Genomic DNA, 6,424 nt, shown 5'->3' with positions numbered 1-6,424 from the left:
GCAGGTGGAGAGAAGGAAGGGGCCAACTGAGGGGCACTGCCATCAGCCATGACCTCCGTGGTGGTAGATCTCTGACAGTCAGTGCTGTCCTCCCCGGTGGCTGGGTGTTCGACAGTGGTTAGGCGAGCACGTTTCGGAGATGGGGGAAGCTCGCTGTGATCCCACAGTGCTCGTAGTCCTGGGAAAGGGAAGGACCCGCAGGCGAAGAAGGTGGGGCTGGGAAGGCAGTGGTCGGGGTGGGGCATGAACCTAAGGAAGGAAATTGTCCACACAGAAAATGGGTTGTGTGCCAACTAGTCTGATGATAGGGTCTGAAGCTAGGGAGAGGGTCTCTCCTTTGCCACTAACTCCTTCTGAGGCCAAGCATGCACTGAGCTGCCCAGCTAGGGCAACTGTGATATATATGTGGCAATGGCAGCATCAGAGGCATGGGTGTTTTCCTTTTGTGGGGCCTCCTGTGGGCAGGTCCTGGTGAGGGGCTCCTTGGGGTGTCAGAAATATTTGTGCCCTGCACCCTCTTCCCAGGCACTGGTGGGTCTGCAGCGCTCTGCCAATGACCTTCACCCAGCCAGCACTCTGCTGACCTTGACCCCCTGGCAGCCAGGAGCAGCACGGGGTTGGATCAGAGGGCACTGCGCCTGTGGATCGAGGCTTTTGCGGAGGCAGGACACCTCCAGACGGGCAGTTAGTGGTGCCTGTGTGCTCTGCAGAGGAGGAGCTCGTCTGGGTGGTCTCTCTCAAGCCGTCTTCTGGGAGCCTGGGATGGTCCAGAGGCCCCGGATTGCTCTCCGGGGAAGTGGAACTCTGCTGGTAAAAGTGGGAAAAGCCTGCTGGTAAAGGCACAGAATCCCAGTGGAACTGCCTGCGACCAGGGCTGTGGGCAGGTGCAGGTGCAGGGGCTGCAGGGTGCTCCCTGGCTGGAGGGGAGGGGGCAGTGTCCTGGGAAAGGGAAGGACCGGCAGGCGAAGAAGGTGCGGCTGGGAAGGCAGTGGTCGGGGTGGGGCATGAACCTAAGGAAGGAAATTGTCCACACAGAAAATGGGTTGTGCGCCAACTAGTCTGATGATAGGGTCTGAAGCTAGGGAGAGGGTCTCTCCTTTGCCACTAACTCCTTCTGAGGCCAAGCATGCACTGAGCTGCCCAGCTAGGGCAACTGTGATATATATGTGGCAATGGCAGCATCAGAGGCATGGGTGTTTTCCTTTTGTGGGGCCTCCTGTGGGCAGGTCCTGGTGAGGGGCTCCTTGGGGTGTCAGAAATATTTGTGCCCTGCACCCTCTTCCCAGGCACTGGTGGGTCTGCAGCGCTCTGCCAATGACCTTCACCCAGCCAGCACTCTGCTGACCTTGACCCCCTGGCAGCCAGGAGCAGCACGGGGTTGGATCAGAGGGCACTGCGCCTGTGGATCGAGGCTTTTGCGGAGGCAGGACACCTCCAGACGGGCAGTTAGTGGTGCCTGTGTGCTCTGCAGAGGAGGAGCTCGTCTGGGTGGTCTCTCTCAAGCCGTCTTCTGGGAGCCTGGGATGGTCCAGAGGCCCCGGATTGCTCTCCGGGGAAGTGGAACTCTGCTGGTAAAAGTGGGAAAAGCCTGCTGGTAAAGGCACAGAATCCCAGTGGAACTGCCTGCGACCAGGGCTGTGGGCAGGTGCAGGTGCAGGGGCTGCAGGGTGCTCCCTGGCTGGAGGGGAGGGGGCAGTGTCCTGGGAAAGGGAAGGACCGGCAGGCGAAGAAGGTGCGGCTGGGAAGGCAGTGGTCGGGGTGGGGCATGAACCTAAGGAAGGAAATTGTCCACACAGAAAATGGGTTGTGCACCAACTGGTCTGATGATAGGGTCTGAAGCTAGGGAGAGGGTCTCTCCTTTGCCACTAACTCCTTCTGAGGCCAAGCATGCACCGAGCTGCCCAGCTAGGGCAACTGTGATATATATGTCACCCAGGGAATGCATCAGAAAGCAGCCTGGGCAACTGTAATGTCACCCAGGGGATGCGTCACAAAGCCCCCACTGCCTTGAGCACACCAGCCCCGCCCAGAGGAGACCCTGGCCCAGGGCCACAGGGCGTGGCCCCAATGCCAACCCCAGTAGAATCCCTAGCCCCCTGGGTTGTGTGCTGAGGGCCATGCAGGTGTTCAGACCAGTGAGACCACCATGCAGACCGTTCAGGGCTGCAGTGCCCGCGTCTGTACAGAGCTCAGCCCGCCTGGGTGCCAGCTCTTAATGGGCTCGGCACCCTGGGTGCGGTGGCCAATGCTGTGCCCCTGCGGTCCCGGAGGCCAGGGCCTGCTCACAGCCTGGTGCAGAGCTGCCCAGAAGCTGCCCAGGGCATGGCCCCCCCTTCCCTGGGCCTTCCCAGCTTCTCTGAGAGACCTGGAGCCAGGCATGCCTTCTCAACCATGGCCAGCCAGGCGGCTGACTTCTGAGGAGGGACAAATCCCATGACTTCCCTTTCTAGCTAGCGGGCAGGTTCTTTCTTTGTTTCTCACAGAAAGTGTAGGTCAGGGACCACCAGGTTGCAGCATAGCAACATCCCACATTCTGACTGAGCCTGGCAGCCCTGATTTTCTCTCTGGTCTAGTTTTTGGGGCCTGTGTCTCATATATGAATAATACAACACAGTAAACTGGGAAACCCTTTTTATTTTTAAATGCATCTCCTTTAGACTCTTCTTCTTGATGGTGTCACCGTTCTTGCCCATTAGCCAAGCTGGAAGCTTCCTAAGCAACCTTACCTCCTCTTGGCAGTTAACCTGTCCATTCCCGATGCTGACAGTTCATCCTTTGTGTTATAATCTGTGAACCTCATGTCCATGTCAGTAACCCCACTTCTAGTTCCTTAGGTCTTTCGTGGTGGACCTAGTTCCTGCTCACTGTTTTACTGTGGAAGTACTGACATTGTTACAGAATAAAATGTGGAATTCTCTAGCTCCAACTCATGGCTTGGCCTTAACTTTGTCTACATCTCCATCCCTATGAGCCAAGTTCCCTGCTTCTTAAAAACATCCTATCTCATGCTTTTTCATCTCTGTGAATTATTTCCTCTGGGGCATTCCCATCTCTTACCTCTTGTTTTTAAGACATTTCACATCAGCAAAACATGTATCATTGAAGGACCCACCTCTCTCATCACCTCCTCTTGGAGGCTTCCCATGTACTCTTATTTAGGTGTGCCCTCTTCTCCCTTCTCTGTACTTGGTGAGAACCTCCCTTATCAAATACGAGAATGTAAGCTCGTGCACATCACTCTTCAGATAATGGGATCTGTTGAACAGTGGTAACAGTGAATGACTGGACTCAGCTTCAAAGCTCAGCCGCCCGTTCAGCTGCTGCTCACTCATTCACCAACAGTTTATTATCTTCCAAACAGTGCAGAATATAAATGCAGGCAAGATGCTACCCACAACCCCTCAGTCCCCGCAGTGTATCTCCGGGTTCTTAGCGAGAGCACCAGTGAGCTGTGCCCGCAGTCCTCTTTTTAACAGCAATGAGCGCAGACTGTGTGGGGCAGGCCCCAGATGCTGCTGCTGTGATGACTCCACTTGCCAAGTGGTGTAAGATTCCAAATCTCTTCTTGTTCTCTGCCTCTGCTTTTTCCATAGTGGTGTAGTTCTGTTTTATCGGGGTGGCTTCTTTCATGTCTCTGAAGAAATTAAGTATGGGTGTTAGAAATCTCTTTTCTCTTGCCTTCATTGTGTCTATTTTCATTGTATTGTACTGTCTTTTATTTCTATTTGTTTGGTTTTTCTCTTGCTGCTACTGCTTTTCCTCTGAGAGGACCTGTGCCCACAGGCCTGTTGTAGACAGAAAAGTAAACTTGGTGCTTTGCTCACCACCATGTTTGAGTGACATCAGTGTCACAGCTGATAGAAGGAGGGAAAAATAAAAAGGAACACCAAGTTCTGAAAAGGAGCAGTTGAGAGCAAAGTGCGTGTTATTGAGTTACGTGTTTATTTGAGTGTCCAAACTTCCCTCTTTATCTAGTTATTACTTCTTTGCATTCATAAACATCATAAAATCCACTGATTTCAAAAGCACAAACACATTATTATTAGCAATTCAGTTGTTGAGATGAGAAAAAATGAGAAGGACATAGCTGTACCACTAATTCTATGACTTGATACTGCTAAAACCAAACAAAAAGAAACCATGGTGGCAAGAAGGGCTATTTTCTAGAGACTGTCTCTCTGGGGACTTAAACAGAATCTTTTTTTTTTTTAAGTTTCACTTGTGTAGGGTACCTTTTCCTTCCCCTTCCTTTTAACTTGTAGTTTGTCTGTGTCCTTGGATCTCAAGTGAGCCTCCTGTAAGGGAGCACGTAGATGGTCTTGAGTTTTCATCCATTCATTCAACCCTGTGTCTTTTGATTGGAGCATTTAAAGTCTTTCACTTTACTCTGATAATTGATAGCTGTGTCCTTATTGCACTTTTAAAACTTGATTTCTTTCTTCTTTTTGTTTGTAGTTCCTCTCTGTGCTTTCATCGTTGTTCTCCTGGTTATGAGCAATAGCTTTGTTTAGTATTATGCTTTCCTATCTATCTATCTGTCTGTCTTTCTATCTATCTATCTATCTATCTATCTATCTATCTATCTATCTATCTATCTATCATTTATCTATCATCTATCTGTCTATCTATCATCTTTCTATCATCTATCATCTATATCTATCATCTATCTATCTAATCTGTTATCTATCTATCATCATCTTTTTGTCTACCTATCTATCCTTATGTGCAGAACAGTTAACATGGCTGGCTATCTATCTATATCTATCTTTATCTGTCTGTCTATCTATGTATCTATCTATCTATCTATCTATCTATCTATCTATCTATCTATCTATCTATCTATCTATCATCTATCATCTGTCATCTTTTTTCCTACTCATCTATCCTTATGTGCAGAACAGTTAACAAATGGCTTATATGTCAATTCCCTACATTATGTTTCCAAAAATCTTGCAGTGTAACTAGGCCATAGAGAGAGCACTGGGTTCACTGAGAAACTTGCACATCAAGTCACCCTTCACTGTGGTGACATCAACCTTTTAACTCTTTATCTCGGGTGCTGCAAAATATCCTGGTAACTCCAGTTACTACTGAGTCTTTTCCACCTATAGGACTGATTGTCTTCCTTGGCCAACAGCAAGTCACTACGTAACCCACAGGCCTGTGGCCTGTCTTGCATCAGAAGCCTTACTAGCAGGTAGAGAGAGCCTCTCCCCCTCATCTCCTGCAATGGGCATTTCCACAGACTCCAGAATCTCACTCCACAGTTCTGGTTATACTGTTTGGAGAATAGTTCCCCTCTGCATGTCCTCATGAGCATGTGATGAGGAACAGCACAGAGCCTTTGTTGTGACTGAGTTCCCCAGGCCCCTTCAGACCAGGCAGGCACCCCCATTTCCTTCTTCACAGCGCATCTCGGGGAGTCAGCCCATCTTCCTCGCCTCTTCATGGCTATGGCCAGCTTATTCTACCTCCAGGTCTGGCTGGAGAGGAGGATAGAATCTCCCCATCTCCCACCTTCTTTGCTGCTCCAAGAAGAAAAGTCTACATTCCTTATTGCCACAGGAAAGCAGGAGGCAAAACACACACACAGTTTTAGGACCTTGCAGAACGCTTGTCTTCATGTTGCCGGCTTTACTTCCACCTCCTTTCCCAGATAGTAATTGTAGGATACCTTTGGACTCTCCCCTGTATTTTTATTCTCCCAAGGATGCTCACCTAAAGTCTCCTATATTCCGACCCAGACTTTTCCACAGGTCATGCAGAACCCACTTTTCCCTGGTGATCTCTAAAGAGACTATCAAGATAAAATGATATTTACTGTTAAATGAGCTTTTAGTACATGGTAAGCACTTCTAAAGCATGGTCTAATGAAGTAGCTAATATGGCCCTTAGAGCAATCTGTAAAATGGGTATAGGATCCCCACTTAAAAGTTGAGGAATCTGAGCTCTGAGCGGGTGAAGTAGCTTGCTCAAGTTCCCATAACTTGTAGTGAGCGAGAGCTAGGATCTTAAACTAGTTGATGCCAAACCTAATTCTTGAAACATAACAAGCTCAGAGGTACAAATGAAACCAGGGATTTACACTGCCAGGGATTAGTTCAGCAATGTGTTTTGGAGAGCTCTGTAAGAAAGAAACATAATAGCATTTTTGCAAACTCGACTTTGGCCCAGAGCTGGATTGATTATTAATAGCATCAAGTGGGACACACACGAGGCAACTGGGAAGAAGTGGGAGGGACAGGAGGAAGGAAAGTCCAGAGGCTGTCCAAGGGCCCGCAGCACTCACACTCAGCAAGCCGTCAGGTTCCAGGGCTCTGGGAACCAGCACTGTCCCGGGCTGGACCTCGGACTCCAAGTCTGGAGCTGTGTGTGCTGTGCCCACGGGGAGGCTCCTCTTGGCCTGCAAAGATAGCCTCCTGCG

This window comes from Manis javanica, chromosome 10 (genome assembly GCF_040802235.1).
Source record: "Manis javanica isolate MJ-LG chromosome 10, MJ_LKY, whole genome shotgun sequence".
NCBI classification, from domain to species: domain Eukaryota; kingdom Metazoa; phylum Chordata; class Mammalia; order Pholidota; family Manidae; genus Manis; species Manis javanica.
Note: the sequence above shows the minus strand (reverse complement) of the source record.